Source organism: Scatophagus argus, chromosome 15 (genome assembly GCF_020382885.2).
Source record: "Scatophagus argus isolate fScaArg1 chromosome 15, fScaArg1.pri, whole genome shotgun sequence".
Lineage (NCBI taxonomy): Eukaryota > Metazoa > Chordata > Actinopteri > Scatophagidae > Scatophagus > Scatophagus argus.
In genome coordinates, this window is record NC_058507.1 from 781715 (window position 1) to 806524 (window position 24810).

Here is a 24810-nt window from a genome sequence, read left to right on the forward strand (position 1 = left end):
ACAGGGAGGAACCATCTCGTTTTGTGTGAAGCCAGAGGCTCAGCCTCTCTGTCTGAAGATGTAAATCTTTAAAAAGAACATCATGTCAGGTGTGTGAAACAGGTGTAGTTACTCACTCAGCAGGAAAGAGAGCATTTGTCTGGGACTATTTTCATTGGTGGATGAATCCACATTTGCTGTCTAATTGATGTGTTCCTAGTGGAGCTCACTTCAGAGTCACTTTCACTGTTGGTTTGAATAAACACAGCACATTACTGCAGTTATTCTTAGCACTCAAAGTGTTAAACGAGTGTGTTCACAGAAGATGAGGTCGCCCGCTCAGGACGTTTTGACCTCTCAGCTCATCATTCAGCGCCTGTCAGCTGAACGCTCTGCACTAACTGCACAGTAAACGTGACATTAAACTGCAAAAAAAAAAAAAGCACCTCCACCACCTGCCGCCTGCTGCAGCTAACCCCGCCACAATAAAACACCCCTTTTGTTTTCCAAGCTTCTCTCTCAGAGACACAGCCAAACAGTGGAAGCAGCAGAGACACAAACTGTTTGCGTGGCAGCAAAAACGGCGTCCCATCAAGGCCAAATAGCAGCACTATCATCATCATCATCATCATCATCATCATCGTCATCATCATCATGGTGCTATCACTATCAGCCGGCTCTCTCCGACACGACGCCTACTTAGGATGCACTTCTGGGGTTTGGATGTCTTTCTGTCTGGCACCCATTTCCCCTCCTGTGTGAAGGCACTGACACCTGGGAAGATTGAACATCCCGTTGCACAGAAGCCCCTTTTGTCAGAATAAATATGTTTCTCTACTTGCCGGCGCCATTAGAGAGCAGATTTTTTTTTTCTTTTTCAGCTTTGTTATGCTCAGGGTATTCATATTGCTCTCTCTTTCTGCTCTGCGTCGGCTGGAGCGAGGTGGTGGTGGTGGGGGCGGTGGGGGTGGGCGGGGGCGGGGGCAGAGGGTGCGACGCATTAGCAGCGTTTTAGATGCATCCGGGCTGACAGCAGATATTAGCGGCGGGGGAATTTCTCCCGTGTGCCTTTTGTCAGAGAGCTGTCAGTCTATCAGCTCAGAGAAGTTCTGCAGGCTGTTAGCTGGGTTTGCTGAAATTGGGTGTGAGTATTAGGACAATAGCAACAGCAGCAGGGACTGGAGGGGTGAGTTAAGTGGCTATGTTTTGTGTGTGTGTGTGTGTGCACGTGTGTGATCTAATGAGCCACAGATTTGTTCTTTTTACACTGAAGGTTTGCAACATTTTATCTATTTTCACATAACTTTTGCTTCTTAAAGGGACAGTTCACCCCAAAATCAGAAACAGGCTATCTAACTTCCTCGAGCAGAAACACGTTTCTAGCTATCTCGTTCCTTCATGAAACCTGGAGAAACCTCCCTACAGCTGACATCTCCAGACCTCTGCAGCTCACACCAAACATTAATGTGTGTTTCTGAGGTTTGGCTGTTTGTGAGGCTCCTTGAGCTAAGTTAGTGATTGACTGTATGAATGAAATGTTTGCAGGTATTAGCTCATAAACCAAAGGGTTAAACAAAATGAAATCACCAGATTTCTTATTGTCCTTCCTGAGGAAATGATGAACGTCTGCTGCAAATTTTATTGCTGTCAATCTGATATTTGTTGAGATATTTGAGTCTGGCTGAAAAAAAACACCACAAATTCTAAATTCTCTTCTGGCTGCAATCACAAACTTGTCTTAAAGAGAAAAAGAAAACGTGATGCAAACTCATAGAAACTGATTAATAAGAATAAAGAGTGATGTTCTGTAACTCGCTGTGTCCGCTTCGTTTGCAGCTTTCCTTTGCCAGTACTTGTTCCAGGCCTCCGGTCCATCGGGAGGAGAAGCTGAAGTAACGGCGGTTCAGTAAAAAGTGGACATGAATGAATTCATGAATGTGACATAACTGGGTTTGAGGGGAGTTACTGGACCCCTCGCCGTGTCATCTCTTCACGTCCACTCGAGAACGTTCACATCGCATTCGTTTGTAGAAACACTGATTTACATTTCGCACCAGTTTTTGGAGATTTGGTTCAAATTTCCCCAACATTTCCATGGAAGCAGCAGCTGCGTCGCACTTCAGAGGCTGGACGAGGATTTTCATTCACTCGCTGTATTCACAAAATTCTTCAATTGTCATGAGTGAGTCTGGTGTGACAAACACTTTCAGATTTATTCACTTAAATGTGTCGTCTGGGTGTCCTGTTGACACTGAGTCACACCTGGTTTAAACATCCGTCCTGGTTGGACAGCTTTAAGTCCGTCCTGATCGCCTGGGATTGGATCTGACTTCCCTGCTCTGTATGTGAATAATCACAGGACGAATTAACTTAACATTTGGTTAATTTACAAGAAGGCACAAACAATTATGACTTAGTTAAAGCCAGCATTACACAAAGTTTATTAAGTTTCTGCTAACCCAACTGCTCACAAAACTGAGTGATTTCCTCATGGGAGTCTGAGGACTTCCTGTTGGCACTCTCAGCCTGGTCAGCGGTCCTCCAGGCCACGTCTGAAAATGGGACTAAACTGTTTGAAGGGACATGAGTGTTCCTGACCCTGTACCCGACCTGCAACCCCGCCGGTACTCTTCCTGAGTACCGGCGAGTACTTCTTGACTGTTTTGACAACAGTTATCAGCAGTCATGATAATTAGCAGCATGTTTAGGAAGTCCTCAGAAAGTCAGAAATAATAAGAAGAATAAAATAACAGGATTAAACAACCGAGGACAGAACATATTCAGTGTACAAATCTGTAGCATCCAAACTCTGTACTGAGTCACAGAAAGAGAGAGAGTGAGGAGGAGGTCAGGCCAGCACTGATGTATGATCCTTTAATGAGCTGACCAAGTGGCTGCTGACGGAGACGAGGAATATGGTCCACACACACACACACACACACACACACACACACTCTTTGTCCCCGGTGTGTGATCCATTGTGTGTGTGCTGAGTGAGTCGGTGAAGGTTTGGTCCTAAACACTGCGGCCGATAGATCAGACGGGGCTGAAGTTTGACTCCAAACAGTCGGAGCTCGGAGGGGATCAGCCGGAGGTCGACCGCTCGCTGCTCCAAACTCTAAACTACCAACAATATGAAGCAGAGAAGAAGAGTGATTACCAACAGGCAGACAACTGTGTCTCATTTAGATATGGTGATTTATAGTTCATCAGTAAATATTAAGACCAATCTATCAGCTCAGGGGGCTCATGTTCTGTCTCACAGATACAACACACACATCGTGGGAAAATGTCAGTGAGCGGCGGGTAATACTCAAAGTACTCATACTGCAGTATATCTTATAGCCCATGTAGATTGTGTTTAAATGTTACGCTGTTGGTATCACATTACTGTTACATGTACTTTACTGCTGCTGACCACATCACTGTGAGACAGTACTACAGTATTAGTTTAAGTACAGGTTGTGGTTAACATGTCAGCATGTTGAGTGTTAGTGTTACCACAGAGTCAGCTATTCATCATGCTATGCTAGCATGCTGTCACACACAATGTACAACTTTTTGTATTACACAGACAACAACAAGAATTAGCATGTAGCCTACTGTCATTCAACCGAGCGTATAATTCAACAGTGCTAAACTGTTGGCAACTGTTATTCAGTTTATGCTAAAGTGTTAGCAATGTATCTACAATAGTGAAGCTAGTGTGTCATGTAGCATCATTCAAAACAGGTTTAGCTTTACTAAAACATAAGCAGGTGTGTTAGCTTCTAGAGCAGCTAAGACACCAGACTGTGCTGATGACAGCAAATTAAACTGTTCAGATTTCAAATATTATTATTATTATTTATTTATTATATATATAGCAGTGAGTATGTAGTATCAAGTTATTGTTATAGGTCTACAGATGCTGAAAATTTGCTCCCGTGTTATGGACATGGCAGCTTTAGCACTGAACCCGGTAAGAAATGTTAAGTTTCTGTTGTTTTTACACAGAATACCTGGAAGATACTGAAGTCTGGCCTCGGGTTTTTATGGGTTTTCATGTCTCATGTCTCATGTCTCCAACCATGAAATTACAGCAAATAAAATCAGGACGTGTTATTGCGGTCCCGAGGCGGTTGCTAATCACATCTTCATCTTTTCACAGTTATGAGATGAAGATGTCACAATCACTGAGTACTTCAGTGCTAACAGCACTGTGACGTGATTAGCACTCATCGTAGTGAATGCTAACATGTTAGCACCATCACCCTACCAGAACCAGAACCAGAGCTACAACACCAAGCACTGAAACAGGAAGCTGAGGATCTGCTAAATTAAAAGCTTCGTGTTTTCTTCTGCTGCTAAACGCGACGCAGCTTCAGAATGAAGTCTGTTTGTGTCAGGGTGTAAATCTGAACTTACACACAGACAGAAGTCACATGAATACATTAACACTGCCAACACACACTGTGTCACCCCGAGGGTGTGTGTCACTGTGTGTGATGGGATCTGAACATTTCCTTCTCATATTTACCCACATTTTAATACTGAAACCCACACATACACACACACACACACACCAAATATGTGCAACCGTGTGTGTGTGTGCATGTTTAAGTGTGTGAATGTGTAAAGCCATGCTTATACATCAATGTATGTCTGTGTAAATGAACACGTGTGTGTATAAATACATATGAACACACACTCACACACACACACACACACACACACACACACACACTGCATGTGATTACAGACTGGCTTGAAATTCTCTTCTACTTCCTTTCCTTCATGATCTCCTCCTTTCCTTCACCACCTACATCTTATTGATGTTCTCCTTGTACCTCCTACTGTAAAACCTCCCTTTTTCCTTTCCTCCTGCATCCTATCCTTCCCTTTACAGTCCTTTCCTATCCTCTCGACCTCCTCATTTCCTGTCCGTTTTCCTTTTTGCTTTCACCGCTGTGTTCTTTCCTTGACGTGTTCTCTTCCTTTCCTTCCCTGCTCCCTCCTGTTTGTCTGCTTTTCTGATCTCCTCCCCCTTTCCTCCCCCTTTCCTCCATCCTGATCCCTCTTGTCCTCTCCCCTCCCTCCCCTCAGCTTTAACAGATTCAGACCGTTTGTCACAGCATGTGAATTCGACCAATCACGGCAGCCAATACTGTGTTTACAGAATCAAAGCGCGGTGTCAGTTCAGATCATCTTTGTGTCCGGCGCTGTCGGCGGCCATGTTGCTTCCTTCAACAGGAGTTAGCGTCTCCGTGCTGTGGAATTGCTGCTCAGCTGGTGGCCTGTGGATGTTTGTCTGGACCGACAGGTAAAAATGGAGAGTTTGTCCTGAAGGTGGTGTTGGAGTACAGATCTTGGAGTGAGGAGAACATCCTCTGAGGAGCAGGACATTATAGAAATCTGCCTGAAATTTTTTACTCTGATGACGCCAGAATTGTTCATTCTAACCAAAAGGTGTAAACTGATCCGTTTCTCCAGGATGTGATCTTCACTCGTCCAGCGGTGAGACCACGTCAGGCAAACGTCTGCAAACGTTCACTACAGACTGTGGCTTTCTGAATGATCTGCGTGAGCTTTAGCTCTGACCGCTGAAGTCCAGAAGTTCTTCTGCTTCTTCTGGGGTTTCTGTCAGTAACCGCACAGCTTCAGGCGCGTCAGCACCTCCTTCTGGACTGGCGGAGCTGAGAAAACAAAGGTGGACTGTGATCAGCTTTGTGACCAGCAGAGACACAGACTGAGTGTACGTCTTCAAACCACAGAGCCCAGAATCTGGACCTTTATTGGAACAAAAGAGCAACAAACATCTGACAGGAAGAGATAAACACCAATGGCTGCCTGGACTGAAGAAAATCAAAGAAAGATTAACGAACAATTTTTGGAGAGTGGTCAGTGGAAGAAAGCTGCCAAATAATGCAAATGTTTTGTTATCTCATTACAAAACGTCGGATATCAAACTCTTCCACAAACAGCAGTGTTCCCGTTAAAGCAGCCAACCGTCAGCATTCACATGCACCAGACTCCTGCATGCAAAGCAACCAATTATTAACGGTCGGCGCGGCGAAGGTGCGGCGGCCGTGTCACATGGCGCGGATGTGTGGCATTGTGCCGCTGATCTGCGGCCTCATTATCCGTCTGAAAAGACAGCGACTCGCTCCGGCAGAGGGAGACCAGGAAAATGAGAGTTAATTTACACTCTTAAATTCATCCTCCTTCTCCTTCCTTTCTGTCTCTGGATCGAGGGGTCCGGGGCCCCTCGATGAGTCACCGTGATTGTGTCCGTGGCCTCTTCGCTCTCTTTCAGCCATTTCCACCATCATTAATTGGTGCTGCTGCTTGAATCAAGTCTATTCTGCCTCTAACTGAGTGTCTGAGAGGTAATTGCTGCGAGCTTTAGAGGGCCAAAGTGTTGGTTTAAGGGCCCCTGACCTTTGACCTCCTGGCTAAAAGTCCCCCCCCCCCTTTCTTTCTGCCTGTGAATGTCTTTCTACAACCTTGTTCAGCACTCAGTGTGTGTGTGTGTGAGAGTGTGTGTTTTGTCTGCTTTGTTTGGTTCTGAGAGGGTAAAGAAGGACGAAGAGAAAGCAGCTTCACAAAGTTCTCCAGAGGAAAAGAAAGAAACTTCTGTGAGGGTTTAGTCCACATCACTGCTGCTCTGCTGCTCTGCTGCTCTGCGCCTGGACTTTAAAAGATGGACAAAAGTATGTGGACACCTGCTCATCTTCTGGTGTCACGTTTGAGTTTGTTTAATGAGTTTCATTTCATCAGTCAGGCGTGTGATGTCTGTCAGACCTCACTGTATTTAAAATGTACACAACCTAAAGTCAATCAATTTCTACTCTTTTAGAAAAAGAACAAATTTAAACTGTAGACACGGAGGACAGAAGTTTCCTTAACCTCTGAAGTTGTTTTGAAGGTGTTAGTGAAACATTTCATACTCAGATACTGTATTTTACTCAAGTTTGGAATGGAGATAAATCACTCACGTTTAGACCTAATGTGTGATCAGAATCACAACAGGTTAAAGGTTCATCTAAAAGTCTTCAGTGTTTGGATAAAAGTGCATGTGAGTGATGACATATGATTGATAACATCTGGTTAAATATAAATGTTTTAGTTTTTTAAAATAAGTTTTAATTATTATTAAAGCCACTAGAAACTCAAGCTCACCAATCTTCAGATTATGTAATTTAGGTGATACGTGCATGTCTGTAAGCAAAGAAAAAGTAAATCAGTTTCAAGCCACGTTTGAAATGTTATCACCCCAAACGTATTTATCTTCTTCCTGCCCTGTCACAAGTAGTGATACTCAAAGAAAATAGTTCCTACAGTTTTACCATTTCAAGTTCAGGAGGAAGAGTTCTGATGCAAAAGTTCCTTAATTCAGTATTCTGTATCATCATAATCATCATAATTATTCTGCACACCTTTAAAGAGATTACATGGCCAAAAGTATGTGGACACCTGCGACAACACTTCAGTGTGTGCTTTGGTCCGTTTCTGAAGGTCCCACACAGACACAACACACACAAACAGAACTACTAAAGACAAAAACACAAAACAGAGACACACTGTCCAACAGAAACACTCCAGAAGAGCAGAGACGGAGTTTCAACTTTAAACAGAAACACCCGAGCGTGTGTGTTAATCTGTTCATATCTCTGTTTTGTCTTTGTTTTTGTGTGCGTGTCCAAACTGCAGCCTGATGAAGTATGAATGAAAAAGTACAAGACCAGCACACATACTTATACATGAAGTACTAAGAGTAAACATACTCCTCAAGCAGAATGGACGGTTGTAGTCTGATCAACATCACACAGGATTCTAAATACTGATGTCTTCATGTTGTTTTCCTCTCGGAAAGATACACAGAAACATAAACTGGAATAAAATGGAAGTACACAAGTAAAGTACAAGCACCTCAGGACTGTACTGATGTGCAGTTCTTCAGTACCTGACGGTGGTCCAGATTCATTCAGGCTGATGTGGTCGCTCAGTGTGGTCCAGACCTGCACGGTCCAGTCTAGTTTCTTGGTTTTACTATGACGTGGGTGAGCTCAGCGTGAACCCTCAGGTGTTTGTGTGTCTCAGGTCATGTTGGTGTCAGATCAGCCAGGTGCTGAGGATTAGTGTCGCCAAACTCCGTGTACCCTGAAGAGCAGCCGGCGCTTATCGCCAAAACAGGAGACGAACGAAAACAGCCGATTAAGCTTCAGTCAGGAGCCTGAAGGGTGAATATGATGATACTTGTCCCACAGAAGAGACAGATGGAGAGACAGGGTGGAGGTCCAACACTGACACTCACATAAACAGACAAACACTGCATTTATTTAGGATTAATCTCAACGGCGTTCAGCATGAGATACACGCAGTGCTGGAATGTTTTCTGTTGCCTGGCAACAACGTCAGCTGCTTCACATCAGTCAGTGAGACATCCAGAAGTTGGATATCAGGAGGTTTAAGACTGGATCTCTAAAGATGATGTGGGGCCAACGTCACCGAGGCCCCAGACCAGATTTCTCCTCCACCTGCTGAGAGCAGCGACTCAGGAGCCACTAATGTAAAAATCTGAGGAAGGATGAACTTTTCATTACTTTTCATTTCTAACGAGAAACAGGATCACTTCTTCTTCATGAAGGCATTCCGGCTTCATGTGAGGTAACGTGACTTCCCTGTTGTTAGAATAATGTTCATCAAAGTGTGGGAAAACTCAGCTCGAAGCCGCTTTTTACATGAACAGACTGCTGACTGTCTGAGGTGTTTCTATTGGTTCTGCCAACAGTCTATACAACAGTTACTATACAACAGTTTATTGTTTGGTTTTTACAAGCAGTTCAGTTTGTGTGTGCAGGTGCAGTCTGAGGTGGCTGCAGGATTAGCAGCAGCAGCAGCAGCAGCAGCAGCAGCAGAAGAAGAAGAAGTCTGACAGCAGTCTGCAGAAGACGATCGATCAGTGGACTGCAGCCGCCTCGGCTCATCTTACCTGACAGGAAGAGAGACGGATGGACCAAACTTTCCCACCAAACGGCTGTTTACAGAGCAGGGGGGTCCCGGGGGGCTGATGGGAAAGGTGAAGGGAGAAAAGAGGTTAGAGAGGCTGCAGGTCGCTGGGCTGAATATGGGTCATTAATAAAGGTGGGAATCACCTGAAGACATCTGCAGGTGAGGGAATCTGTCACCTGGCTGATAAGGTGGTACCATGCTGTTCAAAAAGGCTAAGCTAAGATAAGCTAAGCTACGTCAAACACATCTTGACTGCAGCTTTCACATCAGAAAATGTTGATGGAAACGACATAATTTAAAAGCAATAAAGCCTTAAAATGTTTTATGCTTGCTTGAGGTGGTTTTTACCTCAGTGTGAGATGGAAACACCTGATTAGCTGTTTCTGCTCTAAGAGAAGAAGAAGAAGCAGAAGAAGAAGAAGAGCAGTTTCACCTGATTGTTGCATCTACAAAGTTCTGCAGCAGCAAAACAGCTGACATTAAAGATGACTGTTATTTGTCATTCATCATCAGCTAAGAAAATAACAGAACTCATACCGGACACCTCTGGGTTTTATCAAATGTTGAACTGGTCCTTTAACAAAAAACCTCAACTTTCAGAGTTTTAGTGGAGTAATTATTCAGCAAAAGGGTCAGCAATACAGTGTGGACTGCATGCCGGTGTTACACACACACGCATACCTATAGACACACACATACCTCTGGAGATACACACACACTCAGGACAGTGATGAGTGTGTTTAGCTTGGAGGGAGGTGGGGGGGGGGGGGGGGGGGGGCTGCAGGTCGAGGGGAGGAAGGTGAGGTGAAGGGGGGAGGGAAGTAACTTTAGCTGTTAATGATGGTGGAGGGGGGAGGACGGGGGAGTACAAATGACTTGAAGAGAGAGAGAGGGAACGTAAGACGATCCAGGTTGGACTCACCCTTAAAAGCAACAGCACCTATTGTCCCTGCAGGCAGAGTGTGTGTGTGTGTGTTTGTGTGTGTGTGTGTCTGTTGACAGGATGGCAGGTTCGTTATGAATCATCTCCTCCTTCTCCTCCTCCTCCTCTTTGGCCCCGAGGGCGACATTAGCTTTGGAGCGAGCTGTCATGTTCAAGAGAGGAGCGCTTGTTTTGTTGTACCCAAAGAAAGGAAACACTGTGAAAACATACACATGTACTTAGAGCCGCAAAGTATGTAAACAAGCCGGCCGGGGCTGACAGGTACGCGCACGGCGGCGGGACCTGGAAGGAGCGCTTGGTTTGTGTGTTGGAGGGAGACACACACACATACACACACACACACAGGTAATTTAGAGGGAGGAAGTATGTCAACAGACACAAAGAAGTCAAGGGAGCGCTTGTTTTGTTGTGGCCAGAGAAAGAACAACACACACATGTACTTAGTGAGGGGAAATATGTAAATAGACGTGCTGGGGTCGAGTTTCAGTGGAGTTTGTGTAACCGGAGAGCAACTCGGGCGTTTCTTCACAGAACACCAAAAACAAATAGTGTGTTTGAAGAAAAGATGATGAAGCTGAAAACACCAAGACTGTGAGTTCGGTCAGAAGAGCCGAGCGCTCGACACCAACTGGGGAGCCGGGCCACAACGACTGGCCTCAAACTGCTAAATCACGTCAAGGCACAAGAATTCGGTCGACCCGACTGAGCGCTTCACCCGCTTCTTCTGTCTCAGCAGCTGTGAGAGCGCCCTCCGGTGGGCAGCGGAGGCAGTGATGCAGTCAGAGGGTTAGATTAAAATCCTTTCTTTTGGAATCACTTGAAATGTGTTCGAACATCACTGCACCGATCGCGGTACATCAGCAGGCTGAGACAGACGGTTCCGCCAGCTAGCTAACGCTCACCGGGAGGCAGCGACACTGACCGGGTCAGGTTCTGAAACAAAACAGTGACGTGGCGGTCGAGCCCGTGAACGCTCCAAACACCGAAGTAAACCAACATGACACTTCTCCAGTCAAACCACACCTGTGTTGTACACAGACCTGTCTGCATACCTTTACTCAGCCAATCACCACAAACGTTCTTTGATTTAATGCGACCAGTGATTGGCCTGCTGCCACAGCAACAACCCAACACAGTCTGTGGTGAAGTCGAGTGCAGCGCGTTTGTGTTGTTCTTCAAAAGTAAAATCATGTGAAAACACAGCAACACATGGCGAGCAGTGCGAGTCCTGAGGGGAGCGCTCGTTTCGTCTGTGTTTACGAATGAGAAAACATGAGAGTACAGCAATAAGGGCAACAAAGTCTGACAACACTCACAAACACAAAGAGCGCCGGTTTGTTGTCCTGAGAGACATGAAAAACACAGTACAAACAAAACCAAACAGAATGACACACACACACACACACACACTCAAAGAACAATAGCTGTGATTAATTTCTCAGATTTCGTGACCGCAGTGTCGAAGCGTCGGAGGCGTCAGAGTGAAAAAAGAAACTGCGCTGTTGTGAAACAAACATGGCAGCGCCGGCCAGCGAAACAAACACACCCTCACTGCGAGACAACAAGATGTCAAAGGTCGGCTGTCACAGAGGGAAACAGAAAGGAAAGAACAGCGAAGGAAAAGTGAGGCAGGAAGGAAAGAAGAGGAAAGAGGGGGAGAAGATAAGCAAAGAAGGAGACATGGAGGACAGAGAGAGAAAGAACAGAATGAACGAGAGGAAACGAGGAGAGGAAGGAGGAAAGGAGACGAACATGAGAGCATCTCGTCTGCTGTGTGCCAGTCACTGTGGTGGGAAATGACAGGAGTCAGCTGGTCTTCACTGGTTATGATGCGTTCATGAACTGCTCAGACTGAAGGTGTTGACCTTTGACCTGCACGAGTCAGAAGTCAGTGAGATCGACTTGAATGAAGTTTGAGTTTGTTGATCAGCTTCATGTATAACTGATGAGGATGTGTTGTTACACACACACACACACACACACATGTGAGTGCACACACACACACACACACACACACACACGTGAGTGCATGCACACAAACACACACAAATGCACACACACACACACAAACACACGTGCACACACACAAACGCATGCACACATACAGACACGCACACACACACACGTACACATAAACACACACACACACACACTCATGCGGTGTGTCTCTCTGCCAGCTCTGTGTGTCGTCTCCGTGTCAGGACATACCTGTCTGAGGCTGATAAAGACTCACTCTGTGTGTGATGATGTGTGTGTGACAGCTGCTTGTTCCAGGTGAGTTTCTCTCCAAACGAGCTGAGGGAGAGGAGGAAGAAGAAGAAGAGTTTCCTGTATGAATGAGAGCTTTGTGTGTGTGTTCACTGTCAGTCTCTTCCCACTCTGAAACATTATCATCCTGCTGTTCTACATTTCAATTTTTACTTCAGTTAAAGGATTTGTATCAAAATATACTTAAAGTACCAAAGTAAAAGTGCTCTCCTTGCAGAGTGTCTGTCATCTTACTCTTTCTCTTTTTTTATTTATTTATCAGGGGCAATGCAGTGAACATATAGTACGGCTGATGTTTTGCACATAGAGTATATCGCATTTAGATAATTGACAAAAATGTACATATATGTACATAGAAGCTTGAAATATGAGAGAAAATCACAGCATGCATGTACAGCAGGGCTGCCTGGGAGGTATGTGATTTCGGATTTATTTAAAACAGTTAAGATTTGTTTGATTGTTTTTGTAATCTTATTTATGTGATGACTACATTTAGGTAGTGGATCTAATGCAACTCCAAGGCATTTGATGTTTGTTTGATGTTATTTTAAGTTTACTTTGAAATGCGGCTGGTTAGTTTTCTCGATTGAAAAACACACAGAAACTGTGTTTTTGAGATTTAACAGTAAATGATTCTGAGTGAGCCACTCTGACCATAGATGAAGGCAGGATAGCAGCAGCTTGTGTTGGTGTTTTGGCAGACATGTATATGACAGCATCATCTGCGTATAAATGATGTGTTGCAGCACAGCAGTTTAATGGCAAATCATTAATGAAAGGACTAAAATGCAAAGGCCCAAGAATAGGCCCTTGTGGTAAACCCATGTTGTTATTTAGAGAAAAGGATCCATCTTGGTCAACTTTGACACACTGTTGACACACTAATGAAGGGGGGGGGGGGGGGCATTTTTATCGCATTAATCACTCCACCACACCCAAAATCATCATTTATTTGTTGACAATATTTTCTGTTGGTAAACTGAATTTGAGAGGAAACCAGTGAGGCCGCACTGCAGGAACATGAACAATGAATCTGTCAACTTTATTGACATTTTAGCGTTGAACAGAAGTAGAAAATGTTTTGGCATCATTTGGATGTTATGAAGGCTTCATCCTGTGCAGCGCAGCCTTTCAGCAGTTAAACGTGTCGAGTACAAAGTGTGTTCAGCTTCAGCTCATTCAGATGCTTAGGACAAACTCTCGTTCTGAACCATAAGCTGCAGTCTGACTGTCACACTCAGCTGATGGCATTTTGGTGTGTTGATCAAGGATCAAGAACTTTTATTGTCATACCAGCTCACATTTACATGCTTATGGTACGAAATTAGGACTCAGGTCCCGGGAGCAATAGGTAGGGTATAAAAAAATATGGAATGAAAAGTTAAATAAAAATAAATCATCAAAAAAAATCAGGTACCTTCTCCTTCTCCTTCTCCTCCCCCTCATCCTCCTCCTCCTCCTCCTCCTCCCCCCTTTTCTCTTCCTTCTCCTCTCATGAAAACAACTCTTTGACTGGAAGCAACGACACAAATTCAACAAGCAAATCAAACAAACCTTCAGCACAGGCAGACTTTTGTCTTTGACTTTTGTCGCCGGCCAGCAGGAGAAGATGAGAAGATGAGAAGGGCAGCAGGAACACAGAGGGTTCTGGGATGAAGCTGCAGGTTCCTGAGGCCTGATGGGAAAAAGATGGAGAAACTTAAAGTCACACCCAAAATCCAACTTCTTAATATGACAAGAGCTGTGAGAAGATCGTAATTCAGAATGCATAAATTAGTGGAGTGAAAGGTAGAGTACTGGTTCCCAAAATATAGTTTGGTAGAAGTATCCAAGACTCAAGTACTGTACAAGTACGTCAAAGTTGTGCTTAAGTACATTATTTGAGTTCATGTACTTTCCCTTCGAGGTAACAAAAAAAGTTCAACCGACCGACGGGAAACAAAAGAAGAAGCTTGAAACCGAACAAGACAACAGTGACCTCATTATCTACCTGTCTCATCATCCCATCGTCCTCGCCACACACACACACACACACACACACACACACCAACACAAACACACACACACACACACACCTTTCTGTGAATGCTGGCTGGATCCCAGAGAGGTGCGAGAAACGCTATTAGCACCCTGGGCATAATGACAGCGACTCAGGTAACATCTTACACCAGCTGGAAATAACGTGTGTGTGTGTGTGTATGTGTGTGTGTGTGTGTGCTAGCTGTCATGTTTGTGTGGGCTGAAGTCTCCTCACAGGGGAGGAAAGTTAGACAACAAAGGAGATGGAGGGTAAATTTGAGGGAGGAGAAGAAATGAGCCGACATGTCGACTTTCTGAAGACCTGAAACTGATCCATCCCAACAGGTGTGTGTGTGTGTGTGTGTGTGTGTGTGTGTGTGCATTCTAGAGATGGAATTTGCATTGATGAGCAGGGGCTTGTAGGTCCACGTGCGTGTGTGTTCAGGTGTGAATTCATACAGGTGAGTGTCCTAAACTTTTGCAAGGGATTTTTTTTTAAACATTTCTGAGTTTCTGAGGATAAAGTACTTTTACTCAAGTACTGTAGCTACAGTAGTTTTTCTCTGTACAAATTCACAGTTCACAGTGTTAGTTGGCTGAGTTAGTTAAGATTAGCTTGCTTGCTATTGAAGACAAATTAATTAAGCTAACTAACATAGCATAATGCTGTCTTGAGTGGATAACGTCAGCAATTCACTGCAGACTCTCAGACCTGAACTGGCTGGTAGATTGGCCGGCTTGTTGCTTGAAAGTTGCTTTCTCAGCTGGCAGCTAAGTTACAGCTAGCTGGCTAACCTAACTTGCTTTGCGCTAAAGTTATCAATACTACTATCTGAGTGTATCACCAGCAGATTTGATAGACTGGATATGCTGGTTGTCTAACTCGCTAAATTACCCTGCCAGCTAACGTGATCCTTGATGCTAGGTGAGGAAGTGATTTAGTTAAGATCAGTGCAAGGTCACGCCTAGCTTACTGTAACCAAAGCTAAAGTGGGTTTGGTCAGCTGCCTGTGGTTTGACCTGGTATTGGGTGCTTTGATAAGGTAAGATAAGATAAGAGTTCAATAGTCCCGCAGTGGGGAAATTCACAGTGGAGTGATTGCAAATGAAAAGTGAATTAGTGTCACGTAGCCAACAGTCCAACTAAAATAACAGGACATTACAAACAGTAACATTATTGTGGTGTATTTTCCAGCACTTCCTCCAACAAACTCTGACAGATACACATAAAATCTTGAACATAACACAAATTATTATGACTTATTATGGAATGAAAAAAAACAAAAAGGCTTCACCTCCCCGGATCCTGCGTGCCTCGTTGGCGTCCTTGGTGACCTCGGTGTCAGACAGGTGAGAAAAGGAGGACAGGTGAAGCAGAATACAGTAAATGACAGCCCACCCAGGTATGGTGTCACTTTTCCTTCATCTTCCTCTCCATCCCTCAACCCCACAGCCATAAAGTTTCTGACCAGCAGCCACACGATCAGATGTCCCTGTGTGACACAATGAACGCTGGGTGTCTGGATCGTCAGGGACCAATCAGGCATGAAAGATTCTCTCCCAGGTGTGTCACAGAGAGGACAGAAGGTGTGATGTGGTTAATGATGTGGAGAACATAAGTTAATGTTAGCGTTAACTGCTGTCACTCAGCATGCATGCTGATGTTAGCAAGAAACACACTGGAACATGCTAATCTGTTAGCAGTGGAGTTTAAAGTGTTAGCACGACGCCTGCTATCGAAACACAGAACACGTGAAACAGTGAAAACCCTATGACTGAGAAACCTGTGAGCACAGAGCAAACTACCACTAGCTGCAGAGCACGCTAAGGTGTTAGCTTGCAACTGTAGATTAAACAGGAAGTTAACTGTGTGTACAAGTATTGTGTGAATGTCAGGAACAATGAACACAATGCATGTCCACAGGTATTGAGTTGTACATGAATGCTTGTGTCTGATCTCTGTCTCTCTCTCTCTCTCTCTCTCTCTCTCTCTCTCACACACACACACACACACACAGAGGTTTTCATTTTAAACAGTGACTGATGGCTCTGTGTAATGAATGTAAAGGTTGTATTGTTCATTTCAGCAGCGGTCACATATTAGTGTCAGGCCCCGGGGCGAGTGAGACGGGCTAATGCTGGGCTCAGCTTTCCACCTCGACTTCAAAGACAGGAGAGAGGGATGATAAAACCAAGTTTGGTTGTGGTTAACTAATCGAGACATTCACACAGGAACAACACACACAGAGATGATGCACAAACACACCCACACACACACATGCTATCAGAATACTGTGTTAGCACAGGTTAGGGGTCTGGAGTTGTTTCTCCAGACTGAGTTGTTTTCTGATGGTGTTTATGTTTCTTTTCTTTAGGAAAAACACGTCAAAGATGTCAAGTCATTTTGAACCTCTTCAGTTATTTCCCAGGACAAATGTCCCCGTGCACAAAGCAGACATGGCTGACCAGTCTGCTGCCAAAGAACTCGACTGGCCTGCACAGAAACTTTCATTTCTTAACTGTGTTCAAATCTGAGGTACTTGTACTCTTTGTTCTTCTGCACCACATCTCAAATACTGCACTTTTCACTCCACTGTGTTTATTTGACAGCTTCAGTTACTACTGGCTGGTTGTGACTGCATTTCTCACAACTTAGAGATGAGATCAGACAAAGCAGGACAACAAGTGCAGTGGACACTTAACTGCAATACTCTGAGTACTTTAAGTACTGATTATAATTTCATACATTTACTGACATTTTCAATGCATAACTGTTGCTTGTAACATTGTCCATTTTGGTATGAGTACTTCTACTGCAGTAAAGGATCTGACTGACATGAATACTTACTTACTTGTTCAGTCTATAAAGGCTGGCTTATGATGGAGTTCACTGCTCACTCGAAGGCCACTCAGGACTGTTACCACGACGACGGACTACTGAGTCATTATCGAGCACTCCCATCTTTCTCTCTGTCCATGTATGTTTATCCTCTTGGTAAAGCTGTATACACACACACACACACACACACACACACACACACACACACACACACACACGCAGGAATGTAAAGACAGAGAGCACTGCTGTTGACCCCTCGCTTTCTTTTGTCTCTTTGAGCCAAGTTATGCCCTGAGAGCTGGATACATGATCCAACCTAAACTTTACTGAGACACACGCACACAGACACACACACACACACACACACACACACACACACACACACACACACACACACACACACACACACACACATACACACACACATGCACACAGACACACACACATGCACACAGACACACACACACACACACACACACACATGCACACAGACACGCACACACATGCCATCTTTTTCACTTTCTGTCGCATACCTGTACATACACACACAGTTTTACTCACCTTTGCCTCATTTTCACACACACACACACTCACACACACACACACACATTCCTGGAGGACAAAGACAGAAAAGTGAGGTCTGTCAGAGTCAAATGTCAAACTGCTCTTAGCTTCTGTTTGCTAAACACTCCTGTGGTAATGACTTCAAATAGCACAGCAAAACATGTCCTCTGAGTGTGTGTGTGCGTGTGTGTGTGTGTGCTTGTGTGTGTGTAGAGAAAGAGCAATTGGGCAGAAAAGAGGGGAAAAGAAGACAGAGAGAGATGAACTTTAAGCTCTTGAGAAATAAGTACTTCTAATTGGTTGGAATTGAAAACCATCAACAGAGACAGACAAGAGGAGGGGGGAGGGAAGAGAGAGGGAAAGAGAGAGAGATAGAGAGAGGGAGAGGAGGGAGGGAGGGTGGTGAAGAAGTAAACAAAACAGGAAGAGTTCTGAGATGAGAAAAGACAGGCCAGAGAGTTTATAAAGAAAGGGAAGGAGAGCGAGATGAAGGTCTGGAGGGGAAGAGAAATCAGATAGTTGAACATGAATGGAGAAAAGAGGGATGAAGACAGGAAAAAGTAGAGAGAAACAAGTAGGAAAAGCTGGTGGAAAAGCAGACAAACGAGGATGCAGGGACACAAAAGTAGAAAAATGTACTAAGTGATGAAGGTGAAAGAAGAGAATGATGGGAAGCAGAAAGCAGAGCTGAGTTGTGTTGGACCTGAAGAGTCGGTCAGCTGCTGTCTGTGAACTAAACAAGCTCCTCCCTCTCAACGCAGAGGAGGAGGTACTAATACTGCAGTGTGAAAGTGTCAGTCCTCTACCTGAACGCACCTGTCCTGCACTGAACGGGTCAGCTGCGTCTTGTTGCCGTGTTGAGCTGCTTCTCGTCCCTCGGCAGCGGAAATGTCAGCTTCACCGCTGGCTGTTTAAAAGCCGAGCCCTCCATCAGGCCTGGCGTCGCCACACCCTGACACTCAGCCGGAGAGAAAAAGGCCCTGGCATTTTCCTCCGTGGTTCTTCTCATCTATTTATTTCTGTCTGTGTTTATTTCGTCCACACTGAGCCGCTGAGGTAAAAACATGCTGCGCCGCGTATGCAAATTCAGTTATAGCTTCACATCAAGGCGTGACATTTTAGAAATGTGAAATAAATTGATATGGCCCAATTAGATTGGAGCTGCTGTTGGCTTGCCGCCGTCCTCTCCCTCCCCCTCCTGCGCCTCCTCCCTCCCCCGTCTCTCTCAGCCTCTCGCCTCGTCCCAAATTGCTTTGCATTTGCCTGCTCGCATTCAGAGCTCTTAATTATATGGTGTTGTGTGGCGGCATTTGGCTGAAACAGCGAGGAGCCGGTGAGAGCTGCTGCGTGACGGTTAGCCTGCGCCGCTAGGACGCGGCTAAAAGCTTATCCCGGCGGGGGAGACAATGGAGGACGGAGGAGAGGAAGCCAGCAGACTGGCTGCAGAACAAAGACGAAGCCTCTGGGCCTCAGCCGTCCAGAGGAGGACGAGGAGACGCTCAGCAGGAAGAGAAGGACAACAATGACAAAGTTAGAGCTGGAGAATGGACGTTCATGTTGTTGTCTCATGTATCCTCATGAGGACCCAGCGACCTCACAGGAACAGTAAAATGAAGAAGCAATCATCTTCATTGGGGAGGGTCTGCAGGATGTTTAAAGGAGAGACGTTTCAAAGTCTTTATCACAAGAGGAAGAGGATGAAGATGAAAGAGGAAGAGGATGAGGATGTAAATGCATTGTTGAGTCCAAAGCTGCAGTTTGTGTTGTATTACTCTGAGATCAGCCGACATGTGGAGGATTTCCTAAAACTGAGTTAAAATATTATGTCATTGGGAGCAGAAAGAATCACAGTAAGATATAAAAATGAGCCATACGCTTTGTGCACAAAGCACACAATATGAACGCATCTGAAAATTTGTCTGTCCTTGAGCTGATTCGTGTATCCATTGGCAGTGGGATGTATTGACAGGCGCAGCCTGGGCTTACTGATGTGAGTAAAGCTGGAGGCCGGGAAGGTGCTCCAACCTGGTTTGACCTGTGAATTTGAGCTACTTTCCATTCACAAACATGGCTAAACTTTGATTATATGGAGAGCTGGAGAGTAGCTATCGTAGCTGATTAGCTACTGCACAGTGAGACTCACTGCTGTGTTAGCGCTTTCCCTGGGAAATTCACATGACGTGGAGCAGAGTGACCTTCAGGTCAAGGTCCAACGCAATGACAGGAACAATTAAAGTTAAGCTAAAATTAAAAATGTTTTTAACCCTTTTAGATCGCCATCCCCCTGAGGAGGCTGCTGAGGGCAGATCCTGTAGCTTTACCAGGCTTAAAATGACGAGTTACTTCCTGTAACGTTCATCCCACCTGAACGGACTGAACTTGGTCCAAGACCCCACAGATGTTTCGTTCCTTGAGCTCAGCTTATGTTGATGACAAAGTGGACGTCAGTGGCAGGAAGACAGCAGCATCACTGCAGAAAACTGATAAACATAAAAAAATCAGACGACAGCAACAGCGACATCGACATCAGATGGAAAACAGCCTCACACACACACACACACACACTGAGCTGGGTTGTTGTTTGTGGCGGTCATGTTGAGGGAACACAGCGTCATTGATTTTCCTGATTCCCTGCCGTCGGCAGCAGATGTAACACACACATAAACATGTTTCTATAGGCAACAAACATCCATATCTACACATATACATTATGTACATACACACACACACACACACACACACACACACACACACACACCTCTATCTCGACCTGCTGACAGCTGATTGGTGGATTAGACGAGGTGACTAAAAGCGCCGAGGTAATCTTCTCTCATTATTTCAATTACCAGGCTAAACGCAGCAATCAGCCGCATAATGACGGCTGCTGGGTGAGGGAGGCAGAGAAGAGACAGGCAGCAAAAAGACAGAAAACAGGAAAAATATTTGCATTGGTGTCGGAGAAAAATGCACATTTGGAGGAAAGAGACAAAGAGAAAACAAGGGAGGGGAGGGCGGGTGAGATGGAGAGAGGGAGGACAGAAAGGGAAGACAAAAAGAGTAAAATATTTGTATTGATTTCAGAGGCAACAAAAGAGACACATTTGCTCAACAGGGAGAGAAAAGGCGAGAGAATAGAGAGCGGAAATCGATGGCAGCATTTGCATTGATTTCTTAGCAGGAATACACCTTTATTTGGAGAAAAATATACATGAGGAGAAGGGAAAAATAAAGAGAGCGAGGGAGGAAGGAAGAAGGAGAGAGACATATAAAGAGAAAGAGAGAAGATGAAAATATTTGCATTGATTTCTGGAGGAGGAGGAAGCTGTTGTTGGGTGAGAAATGATTTTCTGCAAACAAAGAACAACGCAGACATGAGGAGGAGAACGGAAGAGGAGGGAGAACACTGAGGGAAAGGACCATGACGAGGAAGATTTAGTCTGGGATGAAGATGAGGAATGGAAGGAGGGCACCTTTTAGGGGAGAGGGAGAGGGGGAGAAAGAGGAAAAGGAGGTGGAGGACTTGGAGGAGAGGGTGGATGAAGACGAGGGGAGGAAGGAAAAGAAAAGAGAAGAACAGGTGAGAAAGCCCAAGGTGATAAAGATAAGGAAGGCTGACAAAGAGCAAGAGGAGAAGATGCAGAGGAGTGAACAGGTACAGGAGGAGAAGAAGAGAAGGGGGAAGAACAGAGTGGAGGAAAAGAAGGAGAAAGAAGGAAAAGGAAAACATAAAGGGAAGGAAGCAGATGAAGAGCAGAGAAGGAAGAAGAAAGGAAACAGAATGAGCAAAGGAGAAAAATGGAAAGACAGGAGGAGGATGAAGGAAAAAAGTTGGAGGGAGAGGGAGAGGGGGAAGATTAAGAAGAAAAGGACAATGATGAGGAGGACTTCATCAGACGCACCTGACACGTCACCTGATGAAGAAGAGCAACAAAGTGTAATGCAAACTGACTCAGCTCGTCAATGACGGCGTCCGTGAAACGAGTCGGAGCTGAAAACCTCAGCTGTGTGTGGAACCAATGAGGAGGCTGCGACCTTCCTCACATTCATACACCAGACGTCCTTCCTGTTTTCCAACGATTGGCCTTCATCTCGTGCGTGTCCTCCTCTGGTGCAGTGCTGGAATGACTGGAGAATCAGCTGCAGAATCAGCTGTTCATCTCCTCCAACCAGTGAAATCCACATTTTCTTCTGCAGATCATCTGAAAATCTCTGTGTCTGTTTGATTGACAGGGTGGACAGATGCTGCTCTATAAACAGGTAACCTGATCTACAGAGCCCATCTGGTCACAGCCCTGTTCAATTCACACTTCACACACACACACACACACACATGCACACACACACACACGCCTGCACACAGACAAATATGGACCAGCATCAAATAAATATGGAGAGGACACACACTGTGACTCATGCAAACACACAAACACACATGTGGGAGTGTGTTTGTGTTTGTGTGTGTGTGTGTGTGTTTGGCCTGACGTGAATCATGAGATGAGGCGGCGGCGAAGCGTCACCAGGGCAGGTCTGAACACACAGGCCACAGGAAGGAGGACCTGTGTCACACCTGCCCAGGTGACACATCACATCACATCATGTTGCATCGCATCATTGCATCAAGAGGACAAAAATAAAACAACTAATCACCTCAGTGAGGCCGTTGGTTTCTGGTTTCCGGTCGTGGCTGAGTCGGTCCACTGGTGTCCTCACTTGTGTTGACCTCAGGTGTGTTTTTGGGTGAGACGGCTGATTTTCTCGATCCACAGTCTGATCTCAGTTGGTCATTTAGAAGCCAGAGCACCTCCACACTCTGCTCCTCGGTGGGGAAGAGTCTCCTGTTGCTGTGGACGAGAGAGGGTGATCACCTGACCTGCACACTCAGGCTGGTGAAGAAAAGGCAGGTTGTCTCAGCGTCCTCAGCGTCCTCAGTGGTCCTCAGATGCTGCTGTCACAGCACGGGAACTCGCGCTGCCTTTGAAGCATCGATAAGATTTGATAAACCTTCGAGAAATTGCCTTTCCCTGAAGCACAGTCACATTCAGAGACCAAAAAACCTAAAACCTGGCAGCATGCAGACATATCAGCTCTTCTTTGTTTTGTCTATATTTTAGATTTTACTTCTGGTGCTGAAAATAAGATTAATATGGAAGTTGAATGAGAGCTCAGATCGCATTTTGAAGAGAACGCATTTTGTTTATTTTGATGTCATAGTCGTCCTGCACACCTGACGCACTGCTGTTGCTGGGTATATATTTTCATATATTTGTCTTCAGTGTTGGTGTGATCAGAGGGAGTCTTCCTCACACACACACACACACACACACACACACACACACGCACACACACTTCTCTCTGATGGAGGGCAAGTTGAAACTAATGGCTACCCAGCATGCTTTGTGGTGCTCATATATGCAGCAAGCTGAGGCTCATCTTCCCTCCTGTGGTTGCCATGGAAACGGCAGTTTGAGTGAAGACACACAACACCTGCACAGCCGATAGTGATGTGTTTCTGTATCACCTGTTACCAAACACCAGTGTGCTCCACATCAGAGCCTCACTCGTCAGTTTCCTGTCTTTCTTTATCAGCAGTGATTCAGACGGGAGACCAACACTCAGTATTACTACAGTGTTTGAAAGAGTCCAGCGTCTGTCCTGCGTCTCATATGCAGACATCCAGACAGAAGTTTATAAAAAGAAATATTGAAAATGTTTTTGGTGTCCTTTAATGAACACCATTTCCCATCAGCCCATAGACCATCATGGGGTAAATATTATGGCCTGTGGTTAGTTCACTGTCTGTGATAATCACAGGACAGCCGAGCGTCTGTGGTTAGTTTGGTTGAATGAATGAGTAATTGTGGAGCCTGTTGTTACATGACTTGTTCTCCCAGCATGCTTTGCCACTTGAATAATAGCTTTAAAATAAGCATCTTTTTCACTTGGAGCGCTTTCTTTATTTGAATCACCACTCTCCTCTTTGCTAATACTTCACAAGCCATTTATGAATAAAATGCTAACTGCTAGTCACTAATTACTGACTCTTGAGGCCTTTTCACATTGCCCTTGGTAAGCTAATGTGGCTCTGTAAAGTGTAACCATGTCTCCAGTCATACAGTAAGCTACCACCACAAGCTAACAGTTAACAGCTAACCAGTAATTATGAACAGCACCCTCTGCTTCACCCTGAAGGACTTACCATGTTGTTTAGCCATTAGCATATGCTAGCACACTGCCCTAGCATGGCGCCGAGCTTGCCCTGTGTCGCGCTGGCATTTCAAAGTGGTAATTATCACAAACTGGTTGGCAAATGCTACTTAGCCCTGGTCGGGGGTCAGAGGAATTATGGGAGAATGAGTCCTGAGAGTCAGGCGGGGGCGTGGCCGGCCGGCCGCCGAGTGCTTTGTTTTGGATAATGATAGATTTTAGCTACAGGTCACTTCACCACTCTCTCACCTCTCATCACTCATTCACTCTGCTCATTTCCTCTCTCCTTCAGCTCTTACTTTCCTCCTTCATTGTTTCCATTCTTCCTTGACCCCTTCCATCCCTCCTTCTCCTCCCCTGCATCCCCTCCCTCTCTATTCCTCCCTCATCCTTGTTTACAACAAACATTTCCAGTAAACATAATAACAGAGGGCACCGACCTGTTGCTAGGCGACATTTACAGGAACAACAGCCATGCAGGGCAGAGACGCCGGATGACTGAGTGTGTGTGCGATGATCAACTTGCGGTAACAAACAAACAAACAAACAAAGAAGAAACACACCTCGTGTTCCTGTTGAGGGCAATCGAGTCTCCTCATCCTCTTCCTGTCATGACTCCAGCAATCGAGTCGAGCCGAGTCCTCTGACTGACTGTCACGCTTTCTTTTGTTTTCTTTTAAGACGTCCAATGAAATGCTGTTTTTACTTCCTCGTTGTGATGTATTTCCTCCTGAAACAGGATGTTGGCACTGAGTAGTACTTCAAACTTCCACACACAATTCAGAGTGAAATGCTATACTTTTACTCCCATACATTATTTTCTTTAAATAGTTTTTTTCATTATTTTTAAAAAACTATCATTTGAACTTTATTGACCCTTGTGGAACAATTCACAAACTACCCTGCCATATACAAAGTAGTACATATTTGAAATACATATAAATGAATTAATAGTAAATTGCATTTACCGGCTGCAGTATTAAAGTGATGTACACTTGAA

The 24810-nt window shown here is 45.0% G+C and overlaps 3 long non-coding RNA genes across 3 annotated transcripts; 1 reads left to right on the forward strand and 2 right to left on the reverse strand.

The window, feature by feature from the left end:
• Positions 1-8856: 8856 nt before the first annotated feature.
• Positions 8857-9362, reverse strand: LOC124071499. Its single transcript, XR_006845336.1, has 3 exons — positions 9322-9362; positions 9117-9172; positions 8857-9028 (listed from the first exon to the last, which is right to left on the reverse strand). It is a non-coding gene; the product is annotated as an uncharacterized LOC124071499 (long non-coding RNA).
• Positions 9363-13770: 4408 nt separating this feature from the next.
• On the reverse strand, positions 13771-24531 carry LOC124072514. The gene is made up of 5 exons (XR_006845520.1): positions 24374-24531; positions 22254-22447; positions 19971-20086; positions 17056-17204; positions 13771-13859 (listed from the first exon to the last, which is right to left on the reverse strand). It is a non-coding gene; the product is annotated as an uncharacterized LOC124072514 (long non-coding RNA).
• Positions 15478-17050, forward strand: LOC124072515. The gene is made up of 3 exons (XR_006845521.1): positions 15478-15553; positions 15657-15767; positions 16579-17050. It is a non-coding gene; the product is annotated as an uncharacterized LOC124072515 (long non-coding RNA).
• Positions 24532-24810: the final 279 nt, after the last annotated feature.